We start from the raw sequence: 13,260 nt of genomic DNA, 5'->3' as shown, positions 1-13,260 counted from the left end.
CAATCCTCCTAAAAAAAGAAATACTGAAGTTATTTTCTCTCTTGCCAAAAAAAGAAGGAAAAAAAAAATGAAAGGGAGAAATCAGTTTGAGATCTGATTGCACAGACTTGAGAACAGAGGCATTGCCATACCATAGCAGATGACTCATCCAGTCCTTCATCTTGGCTCCGTATCCTGGCCTCTGCCAGAGGATTCAGAGAAAGGCAAGATGCCATTGTCACTTGGAGACCGTTTATTTAGTGAGACTTTTCCTGACATAAACCTGCTCTTTACTCCAGTCCTATATGTGGGAATATTCTGGTTTATGAAAGAAAAAAGACTTTTAAAAGTCTTTCAAAACTTAAGGTCTGTTAGAACAGAAATAATTATCAGACTCAAGGGTTTGTTAAGGATATGAAGGAAAAAATAATTTCCTATTGGAATTATGTCCTTTGAAGTTATTTGAGAATTTCTCCCCTGAGAACACTGATAAAGTCCCAGATGTCAAAATATGTACAAAAATGCTGCTTAGTTCAATACAACACACACATAATGTGCATAAATGATGTGCCCAGCACTATGCCAAGGGTTGTGCAGGTCAGAAATGATAACAACATAATGTAAATAAAATATGTTAACAACAACAATAATAATACAATGTGGTAAGCATCTAAAGGAAAAAGATTGCTTTAGTTAACGTTCAGAAGAATGAGTCTCTTTAGGAAATGCTTCTGAAGGTGAGTTTTCCAAACCTATCAAACTGGAACCACTTATATTTTTAGGCATTAAATTATCTCTATCCAAATGACTTTATTTTAGATATCTGAAGACAGAGTTTTAATGACCAGATTTCTAAGAGGCAACATTTCTACTTAATGGAATAAGAAATCATTTATGCTCATAAAAAGTTAAACATTAAAATACTGGAAGAAAAAATACAAAGAGTAGCATTTTGGAATGATAAAGTACATTTTTCATGCTAATTTTTGTGCTAGTATACACAGAAAAGATTATAATTAGTTTCCACTATGGGAAAATAGAAATGCAACTTTTGCCATTTTCATTAAAATGTTAGAAGATTGACAGATTGTGTCAGTACAGTTTATCTGGAATTCAGATACAGAGACAAAAGCTAGGAGGGCAAAAGCTTTCTTAGGGTTGACACTTAAAAGAGGAAGAGACAGGATGAAGCAGAAAGAGCCTTTAGGCTGTGTTGTTGATCTGATGGTAATTAAAAGAAAGGTGAGAAGAAGTAGAATATAGAGACACTCAGACTGTGATGCAAATTGGCCAACCCCATGGGAAGTAAAAGCTGACCCCATGGAATAGTGTCCATACAAAATCAGGCACAGATAGCCCTGTCCCATGGGCTCACTGAGCTGTCATTGGCTAGGGGATGCCCTCAGAAGAACGTGACTTTGACTGAATGCTGCAGCAGACCAGGAAGATGCTGTCACCAGAAACCAGACCATCCCTTGCACTCCTTTCATCTGAAGACATTCTCCAAGGCAGATCAAATGGCTGCCAATCAGAGAAGTGGAATCTATCAGAGTCTTTTCAGAAGTTTTGTTACAAATATCCAGAAATACTAGTATAGTCTAAACAACTGTTTATGACTGTGTTCATAAATCTTCAGTTTTGTCCTGGTACAATGACATGAATCTCTCTCTCTCTCTTTTTTTGGCAAGAGTGAGGGGCGTAATAGCCTATGGCCATATTGATCTTGTCTTCAGTTATAGTATTCTAGAGAATAGAATTATATATATATATATATATATATATATATATATATATATATATATATGCACATTAAACTTCTTTTAGCATCTTCCTGGACTGAGGCCGCTTGACAGAGGGAGAGACAAGAGTCATGAAACTGTTGGGCATAGGATAGGAGAAGAGAGTAAAAGAGAAATTATGAAAGAAAATATCCTAGACAATAAAGAGATGGAGGATGGAAATCAAGCAACATTTCATAGCAGGAAACCCAGATTAGAAAAGAAAGTGCTCCTGTGTGTGCTCAATCGTGTCTGACTCTTTGAGACCCTATGTACTGTAGCCCACCAGTCTCCTTTAGTTATGAAATTTTTCAGGCATGAGTGAGCTGCCATTTCCTTCTTCAGGGAATCTTCCCAATTCAGGAATTGAACCCATGTCTTTCGCATCTCTTGCATTGACAGGTGGATTCTTTACCACAGTGCCACCTGGGAAGCCCCAGAAAGGAAAGTGGAACAACATGTAGAATTTTCTGAAATCTAATTATCCTGTTATAGTTTCTATCAATAACTGTGCATTAGCATCGCCTCGTGACTTTACCCCAGGTCATTATATCAGATTTTCTCTGCATAAGGCCCAGGCATCAGTATTTTTCTAAAGCTCCCTTTAGTGGTTCTGACAACACAGCTAGGATTGGGAAACATTGGTTGTAGGAACTGCTTGCCTATGGTGGAGGAGTTTCCCTGGGAAGTGTTACATGTAGAAGTATCATCACTCTTTCTTCCCCATTCCTCAAAGGCCCCATCCTTTGATTAACTGGAGAAAGACAGTTGGGATTAGTAACCCCTTGTTCCATGAACTGTCACAAATCACCAGAGTCCAACACCTGTAGATCTGAATGCAAAGTAACAGGCAGCTCTTTCCCTCCTTGCAAAAGCACCTGGGAAAAGCATGATGCAGTGCAGGTTGCTTGCAGTTTCATCCAGTCCTACCACCCACACTCATAAATAATGAAACTGAATAGAAGGATCTGGGGCCACTAAATTCTTAAGCCCATTAATGTTTTAAGTTTTTTCATTAATAATGCTTCTACAACTTTCTCTGAATGCAGATGTAAATTTAAAAATTCTGCCTTTATAATCTCTCTTCACCACTATTTATCATACTTTCCTGAATTAGAATAACAGAAACTAGGAAAGGGAGGGAGAGTGGAAGGAAGAAAAGGAGGGAAGAAGAAAGAGCACAAAAATTAAAACTCTCACAAAGATCACTGATCAACCTGTGGCAGAGCACGTTACCCCTGAAACTAGGTGACCGCGTCGGCTGACAGCCAAGCTGAAATTAGCAGATCTCAGCTAATACATGCTTTGTGTTACATGACTAGTTGGAGAAGGGTGGGTAAAGAACAATTGCAGAAATAAAGACAATTACAACTAGAAACTGGAATGTCCTTTTTGTACACACTTACTTCTAAAATTCCTCCCAGTTTTTTACTCAGAGAAAACTCTCAATATTTTTTTTTCATTTAGCTTTGCTTTCATTTAGTAAAATGACATCATAAACTCACCCATGTTAGTGATGATCCAGCCATCCAGGGATCATCTTCATGTTCCCTATGAGATAGCAGAAGAGGCGCTGTGGGTTACTTCAGGGGTACAGTGGGGGAAGTGCACTAAAACTCTGCCTTTCCCTGTTACATCGTTCCTCCTCCGACTTTCAAAGTGGGTGCTTCAGCAATTCAAATTTCTGGTTGACTAGACTAAGCAATTATTGTCAAAACTGCTCTGAAAGTAAAGACCATATCCAGTTTATTCATAAAGAGCTTCTACCTATTTATTATGATACCATAGATTATACTGTGGCTCTGAAAGCATCTTGGCATTGAAGTAATAATTAAATGTAATGATTCTCCAAAGCTACTCTTTTTTCCTCTCTCTCATCTCTATCTACTAATTGAAAAGTCTCTCCTCCAAACAGAGCTTAGGTGATTGACACTTTTTTTTTTTTAATTAGTGAATTTCTCTAGAGAGAGCGGATAGGGGTTAGCAATCTATTATGGAGGTAAGATAAAGAAGATGCCGGCTGTTCAATAGTTACCTTTCTATATTGTTTCTGTTTTGCATCAAGATGAACAATCAAAGAAATTAAACATACTGTGAAATGACCAAATAATGGATATATGACCAAATAATGTGCCAAATAATTCCATGTATGTAGAAGTAAAATTGTTTCAGCAAGTAGTTTTTAGCAAAATCAAAGAACAAGGATGCAGCAATTAGAGAAGGGGAGAAAGAGAGGATGGAATAGGGAGGTCACAGCCCAGGTCTAGCCATCAGTAAAGTGCATATCTTTTTGCATTCTGTGAGGCTAAAGTTGCTGCTGATGAAATGTCCTCACATATTCTGTCAATGTCAGAATGCAAACATCACTAAATAAACCCCTGTGTCAAAATGTCACATGGTGATTATTTATGCTTCTTGACAATACCAATGAATGACAAGGCTGCCTCTATAGCTGCGAAAGGTTGCATACCAATTGTTAGAGGTAACACAGATGAAGGACAACGTAGTCAGCAGAATTCATTTAAACTGTGCCATTAAATTAGGTATGTTACCAGCAGCCAACACAGTACACACAGCTGTTATTCTCCTGCTTGAAAAAATATTGACTAAACAACTTAATGCAAAGCGTTTAATGATTAAAATGCCTTTCTGAATCCCTGCTATCAAGTGGATAGTCGTACTGAAGAAGAAGTGTCATTTATTTTTCTCCTTTATTTGCATGTTGTTTCAGATGTTCTTTCTTCTGGTATTGAATTTGAAGTCTATGTATTTACAGGAGATTGCTATCACCAATAAAGTTTGGATAACACAAAATAAACCCAAATGACACAGTGATAAAATCTTTGCAATATATACACAAAGGGACTAAGATATCCAGCCCCTTTGTTCCTGAGTTCCTTGTCTCCTTTTCCAACTAAGTGAGATAAAAGGTAGATCAATGGGATAAAACTAAGTATTGTGAAAATATTTTATCAAATCAATCAGTAAAATCTGTAAGGTGATTATAAATCTGTCACCATACATTTCAAATATTAAAAATAATTTAAAAACATTGTTTAATTAGGGATAACATTCTACTAACATTTTCCTCTATTCATTATCCTGACAGGTACTAATACATTAGATGTTCAAAACACAATTCGATGTTAACTGAATCGCTAGGCTTTTGGGGGTCTTCACTGTGACCTCTGATACTACCTCCAGCTGTTGGAATATGAATCCTTGCTTTGAAATTTCTGGCTTCGTGATCTTAGGCAAGTTACTAATCTCTCTGTTTCTGGCTTTTCTTACTGTTAAAATGAGATAAAAGTAACTTTCACCTTGTTGATGTAGTATGATGTGAGAATTAACTGACAATCTACATAGATCATAGTGTCTAATATTCAGCACAAAATATTTTCAAATTCACTGAAAAGCAAATAAAAATTATCTTTAAATAAGTAAAATATCCACAGGGAGAACGTCTCACCTGCTATTAGTTTACAGATGATTTTATGGCCACAGAAATATAATGAAATTAAAGCAACAACTGAAGTCAAAAGATTTTAGTATATTCACCTTCTTTAGTGGAAAAAACATTGTAAGTCACAAGTTACAAACTCTGTTTTCTCAAGTCAACAGAAACGAATGTGCCTGTTTTCATTCCCTCTTGTTGTTTAGTCACTAATTCCGGTCCAACTCTTTTGTGACCCCATGGACTATAGCCCACCAGGCTTCTCTGTCCACAGAATTTCACAGGCAAGGATACTGGAGTGGGTTGCCACTTTCTTCTCCAGGAGATCTTCCCAACCCAGGAACTGAACCTCAGCCTCCTGCATTGGCAGGTGGATTCTTTACTGCTGAGCCACGAGGAAAGCCCTCTCATTCCTTCCACTCTCCTATTTCCCTGCTTCTCGCTCAATGCTGGCTGTATCTGAAGTTTCGCCACCTGAGTCTACTATTTGTGGTCTAATGCGCACTTGGCATTCACTCGTTCAGAATCCCTTTGCTTATTGATGGAAGAAGTCCACAGGTCAGCTCATTCCACCCCCACCCGTACCCAAGTCCTTGCATCAGTATAAGAGAAGAATGGACTTCTTAGCAGTCCAACAAAAAGACAGCCCTCATCCATTCTCCACAACAACAAAATTCCTGCTAGAGGCAAAGCAGAATAAAACTTTCCTTAACTTTCTCCTGTAATGAAACAGTGAAAGAAGTATTCACCAGAACACCTTTTGTGATGTGGAAGTGTTTGAGCAGCGTCTGAGACATATGAAAGTGGATGGAACTATTTCAAAGTCAGACTTCAAGAGGTGCTTGTTAGTCTTGAGAGGGAGGAAGAAGGACAAAAGGAATCGAGGAAGAATTGAGAGCAGTCTCAGCGCTGATGGGAGACCTCCCAATGACAGTCTTTGAAATTCACAAAATTCATTGGTCTGATTGTTTTTGAACCCAGTGAAGTGCTTGGGACACACATTCCTCTTGATATAACATAAAGGAAAGCCAAGATGGTCCTTGCAACTGCAAGATCTGAAAGATAAAAAGATGCAGGAAGAAATAAGCCCTGAAAACAGAGACATCTCAGGAGGGCTTTGCATTGGGTAAGGCCATAAGGATCAAATCAAGTTGGGAAAGTTCTGTGAAGAGTAAGTTGCCTCCAACATGATCCTTGGTTTACAATCCTGGTTTTGGTTTTGGATTTATTTAAAAACATTTTCCTTATTGAGTCAAAGAGACCAGTGGCTGCACCAGATCAGCTTTATCACCATTAACCTTTCATTGTGTTCTGTGTGGGTTACAAAGTGACACAACCGAGAAAAGGGCATTTTGAAATTAAGAGAGAGCGGTGGGCTAAGTTATTAAACTAACCGTGCAAATAACAATCTGGAAATGCTATCAGAGTATTTCAAATAATGACTTTAGAAAGTAAACCTACCTAACATAATAGAGCACATTTAAATTGGTGCTGTTTAAAGGCAAAATAGCTGTACTATAAAAAGTGACACTGATACTTCAATTCTACATGCCTTTCAAACAGTATGAAAAGCTATAACTTTAGGATTTACCTCAAATAAAAGCAAAAACTTGTAGCAGAATATATATTTATATATATATACACATATGTGTATATATATAATTTTCTAAGAAACATCTTAATACACACATTTCTAAAGCAAGAGTATTTTATTTTCAAAAGTCAGAACACCTATAAGTAATAAATTAGTTTCATGAAACTGTCACAATGAGTATGTGGAAAGAGGAAATATTTATATCGTTTTTCAGAATTTGATAGCATTCATCATCTGTTTGCCATATAAGTTTTAATTGGCTCCAGTAATACTAGGGTTACTTTGAAGAGTTTCCAGTGCTAAATAACTCATGACCCTATGTACCATCTAGAACTGTAATTGAAGGTAAGGAAGAATAATATTCTTAGAACTCCTTCTTAAAAGAGAACTTACAAGGAAGGAAAAATAAAACAGATAAAAGCAGAGCTATTCCTGTTGAGGCTGGGTCGTGGCAGAGAATCTCCTCAACACAAATAGAAACTATAGCACTCACAAGGGCACATCCTCCATGTCTCTGGAATGTAATTGATAGAATGGAATGGAGATAGGGTGAGGGAGAGATGCCAAATTCCTCCCAAACCGGGTCCACTTCCGGGATGCTCTGACATTTGAGGAATGAGGAGGCCAAACTGATGAAAGTGAATTCCCTGAAGGACTTAAAAGTCTCATGAAAGGAAGTCCATTCCTTCTGAGAGAAGAAGGAGTGAGGTTGAGAAGCTAGTAGCAAAGCCTTAGTCATAGAAGGATGAGCAATTCTGCCATAGGTTACCTAGCACACAAAATGTCCTCATCCAGGAACTAATGGTCTAATATAATGTATGAGTCTTATAGATGTGCAGGTGTGGGGAAGGATTGATGGGAGCCTAAATTCAAGAAGAATAGGCTGTTTCATTAAGAATTCTGTGAGGAGAAAAACATTGAATATAAACAGCACACTTTGGTGCGCTTGTGGAGTGGTATTAACACTGCAAGAGAGAGCTATTTTGAAAAAGCTTGGTTTCTGAGAATTAGGATATCCAAAAGTTGCCTAGCCTACCTGCTATGTGATGGAGTAATCTTGATCCTAGCTTCAGAACAGGGGCTGTCACAGAGGGAGAGTAAAATGCCCAGAAGAGGCAGCTCCGTGTGTGATTCCTCAAGGGGGGAACAGAGTGTCAGAAGTTACAGAGCTGACAGTACACACAGGTTCCTCCCCTGAGTGGAAACTTCCATTCCCCGAGAGGCAGCAGAGCAGGAAAAAATAGGAAAAAAAAAAAAAAAAAACAAGCCTCTGTTACTTGACCAGACCTAGACTTATACCTCAACAATAGTGAATGACCACCAAAAGATTCCCCACAAAAAATATGATGGATGGTGGAAGTTGCATTAATTGGAAAAGAAAGTGCTAGGATCAAGTGGCAACAACAGAAAAAGAGGTTAACTATAGAGAAGGAGGGGCTTTCCTGGTGGCTCAGTGGCAAAGAATCCGCCTGCAATGCAGGAGAACCTGGGTTTGGTCCCTGGGTCAGGAAGGTCCTCTGGAGAAGGAAATAGCAACTCATTCCAGTATTCCTGCCTGGAGAATCCCGGGGACAGAGGAGTCTGGTGAGCTACAGTCCATGGAGTCTCAAAGAGACTTGGTAAGTCGACAGCAACAACAACAGAGAAGCAGACTGCATAGCCTTTACTCTTTCAAATATTAAGAAAGCAATTGGTCAAATTATTTCTGTATTTACTTATACACTCTGTCTTTGCACTTCTGGAATATTCCAACCATACTTCTCTGCGCTGAGTAGAGCTCAGTGGCCGCCTGGAGCTCACATGTCATAGGTACTTTTCAGTCTGTTCACCTTACGTGAAATTAGATGTGTGGAGTTCCCTTTTTTCTTTAATGTGAAAAGCTGATACCACATTACAAGACAGATAAGACAGAAAGTTACTGTGGAATCACTGAGGCTAGCATTGCTAAGAAAGATAATCCATCTTGGAATCACTGGAAATGGCCTTCCTTATGCACAGAGGAGGCCATAGCCTTAGGATGATAAAGACTGTGGCCCCATGTGGTTGAGAGATAATGCAATAGAAGCCATGTGTTCTGTGTCCATGTGATGGACATAGCCAGCCATGTAGGAAGCTGGCTTCTACCCTGATCCAGTGTTCATGGGACCAGTTTTGCCTTTCTGAGAGGTAGCCTTATATATGATGAGAAAATCTTGTTCACCAGAACTGGAACCTTGGCTAGAGAAAGCAGTCTCCTAGTTGTGCTCCAAAGGCAACCATCAGGGGCTGGTTCAGACAGTGCTTCGACTTGAGCCACCCTAGTGCCCCTCAGCAACTATAATGCACCCTTTTACTAGCATCCACCTTTGTCCAAGCCTCACTGTCTCAAGTTCATGAAGTGGCAGAGAATTAAAAGGACTCGAACCTCTAGGCATCTGCCTTATTGCTTAAATGTTTTCTTTTTTAAACGTTTTTTGAGGGTTCTGTTTGAAAACCTTCAGAATTTCTCTGGTGCCCTCTGATTGCAGATGGACAGTGCTGGCTGCCTAGAGTTCCATCTTTAGCTTCCTGTCTTGGGATTGCATCTCTTTTCTCTTTTGCTTTCCAAGCAGGGACACCCTTGGGGGCTTTTCCAAAATGGTCCTCAGCCAGTTCCACTCCCCACAGATACTTTACAGCTTGTTCCCAGGGATACACCTCTTATGTCACTGTTCAGATATTCTATCAAAGCAAAGTTTTGTTCCACTTTCCTGGTGCGATTCAGGTTCTTGTTCCAGGGTTCCCTAAGCTCCAGGGAATCTATGTCAAGCTTTCCAAAATATTTTCTTGAAAATCTTTCCATCTGGCATTATCTTTCATTTTTTCCCTCTTGGGAGATTGTGAAGAGGACACACAATAAATTATCAACTCTTTAAAAAGCTATGTCACTACAGCCTTTTTAAGCAACAGGTGAAATAATGTTGACTGAACCAATTTTATGATCTATGACCATGTCTCAAAGACGTCTGGCACTTTATTTCAGACATGCAGGGACTTTGTAACTACTGCATTGTTCATAGCTTTCCAGGCTCCTGTGAATGAAGTCCAGCTGTAACTCGATAACATTACCCATGGATCACATGGACCAGTGATCACATTATACATTGATAGCATTACGCATCAACAGAAAGAAATAAGAACATTGGAAAATAAATGATAGTCTAAAGATAATTGGTAAATCTCATACTAAAATATTTTATAAAGCTATAATAAACAGGCTAAAGAGATACTAACTAAATAGATTATATACCCAGAACCCACATAAAAACCTAAAAGAATTCCAAACTAGTGATGCAGAGTGGATTCGTAATAAATATCATTGTTATTGTTAAGGAATGCCTTTTATTAAAGTCTTTATTGAATTTGTTACAATATTGACTTCTGTTGTTTATGTTCTTATATTTTTGGCTACAAGGCATGTAGGATCCTAACTCCTTGATGAGGGATTGAACCCACACCTCTTGTATTGGAAGACAAAGTCCCAACCACTAGACCACCAAGAACGTCCCAGGAATGTCCTAACAGGGGATCCCTGAAAAGCAGATTCTGAGGCAAAGATTCATGAGATACCCCTGTATCAGGGAATATAATCCTAGATAGTGAGAGTGAAGAAAAGGAGAATGAGTTTAGGAAGGGGGAAAAGGCAATAGAAGATGCAAGGATTGAGTTGACTGACTGCTCCATCTCCAAAGATTGTTTTCTAAGAGGCATTATGGACAACAGCTTCTCATAAAGCAAAAAAAAAGTGATCTCTAGTTGTCCCCTCACCTGTTATTGGTTAGTCAAGGATGTGCCCCCAAAAGATTAATTACTCCAGTTCCTACAACACTCATGTATACCCCCCATACACACATCCTCTGCTTACATATATTTTGACATCAGATACAAATACCTCTATGTCACTACTCTTCAATAAGAAGGCCTTAGGGCAGGAGGTCTGTGTTGCGAGGTTGGTCACAGTCTACCCCCAGTTAGGAGGTCTGGCTATAGTTATTGGGGTTGGAGCAGGTAAAACAGTGAGACGGAAGGGCTGAGGGAGAACCATTTTGAAGTAGTGTGTATCTGGAACCAAAAAAAAAAAAAAAATTAACTATTGTGTGGAAGTCAGGTATCAACTTAAACCTGTATGCCAATGCTTACCCCAAAATAAATGCCAGTAGACAGAAGAAAATAGAAAATTAAACATTAAATAAAAGGTGATATTGATGCATATGCATCTCTAAAAAGCTTATAAAACACTGGTGATGAAGGAGACTGCAAAGCAAAAGAAAATGATAAGGGAAGTCCAAATTCTGTCCAGGGCTGAGGGATGCATTGATGCGTTTCTTGGAGCTGTTTCCTTCTGTGTAGTCGGAACCCTGGCCTCTCTTATTATCTTTCAGTGTCATTGAATTGCATTTCTTTGGTCTCCTCAAGGACTCTCACCCAGGTTTGTACTGTACATGTGAGGTTTGCCAGATCCTTGTCTTGTTTGTTTGTCCTCACTCCATGCCCTCTGAATGTTCTTGTTGACACTCTCAAATACAATTATCCATAGGCTGATGATTTTCAGATCTATTTTGTCAATCCTGTTCTCTTTCGAGCTCCATATCAATATTTCTCCCATGTAGCTGCTGTCCACCCATATCAAATTTTGTGGGCTCAAATCTGAAATCAGTACTTCTTTCCCAGGACACATCAGGACTCCTTCTTGTCTTGAGGCACTGCTGAAATTGTTATCCCTGCCATGCCCTGAGATGGAAATCTTAGAGTCAGCATTGGCTCCTTTCTTCCCCATATTCAACACATCAGCCTCTCTTGTCAATTCTTTCTCAGAATGTTCCTCAAGTCTGGCTTGTCTAATTCCACTGCAACTGCCTTAATTCAGGAACTCGGGATCACTCATCTGAAATATTGCAATAGCTTCCCATCTGTTCCTTCTCTCACCAGGCTCTCTTACTATAGTCCTTCCATCAAATTCCTGCCAAGTGATCTTCCTGAAAGCATTTTTAATTGATCGTGTCCCTATCCTGTTTTAAAACCTCCCTTGTTCCCACTTCTCACAGAAGGATTATTTTTTTAAACAATATTTTTTAACCTCAAGCTTGCCTGGAAGACAAATATATAACCCTCAACTCCTGGTACTCCACTGTTCAAGTATCTATTAAACATCTCAATCCTAGTTTTGAAGTTTGTGTCAACCATTTATGTTTCTGGAAATTCTAAATTGAGCCTTCCATCATAATAAGAACTCTATGTTATTCATATTTGTATGCCCGAGAGTATAATCTATTGACTAGAACAGAGTAGGATCCCAAAAATGCTTCTGATTGAATGAATATTTAGAGACAGGAATTGCTAAAGTAGGATCTTTCAAAAATATGTTTCAGAAGTATGTTAAAATACTGTCATATATAAATATGGTTTTGTAGATAAACCAATTGGGGACATATTAAATAAATAAATGAAATAATTTTAACTGGACTACTCAGAATCTCTTTTTAATGCATATCATGAATCTTAAAAAAGCAATGTAGCATAAAAATATTCACTGAACATTTTTCTACCAAACCAATATTTGAAATGAGTTATACTTTAAGGAAATTATTTTAAAAATGTTTCTATGAGCAGGTTCACTAATTCACTATAAGACAATAATAAAGACAGTTTCCTCTCATCTATATCTTTATTCACCAGAAGAATATATAATATAAGCCAAAGATCATATGGTTTTCTTATAATTAAATTTAAACTATTCTTCAAGGTAGATGAAAGGAACACAGGGCAAGGTTAACTTTTCAATGCCATTCCAAGTAAATATTGTGGATGATTTCATATTCCTAACAACAATAACAATAATAAATAAAACATCATGTATTTTTTTCTGGATTGTATTCATATCCTTCACTAAATTGTTGGCTCGAGACCTTGAGAACTCAGGGCAAAGCTGACAATGGAAAATAAGCACATTGATCATTATTGTGTAAGTACCAAAACAAACAAGGAAATAATAAAAAACACTTTTTGATTAGGGTATTTCAGAGGAAACACAAATTATTCTCATATTTTACTAGGTAGAAAATGATTTGCCAAATTATTAAAAGAGGCAAGTTCTGACTACATCAATCTGTATTGGGACTCAAGAATCTGTACTTTAACAAGTTTTTCTTATAATTCTTATGCAAAAAGTCCAGAACTAACAGATAACATTTGCACATACCCTGCCTTCACTTATAACAGTCTACTTAAAGGCTACACAAAGGAAAGTGAATGAATAGGGTGTGAAGACTAATTTTATGTGTCAACCTGGCTTGGCCATGGTGCCCAGATAGATGGTCCAACAGTATTTTAATGTTTCTGTGAAGATTAGAAAACAAGAACTTCTGTGAAGTTTTTTATGAAATTCACACTTAAATCAGTGGACTTAGTAAAGTCAATTGCCTGCTATAATGTGGGCA

The sequence above is a fragment of the Muntiacus reevesi genome, chromosome 3, assembly GCF_963930625.1.
Source record: "Muntiacus reevesi chromosome 3, mMunRee1.1, whole genome shotgun sequence".
Classification (NCBI taxonomy): domain Eukaryota; kingdom Metazoa; phylum Chordata; class Mammalia; order Artiodactyla; family Cervidae; genus Muntiacus; species Muntiacus reevesi.
Note: the sequence above shows the minus strand (reverse complement) of the source record.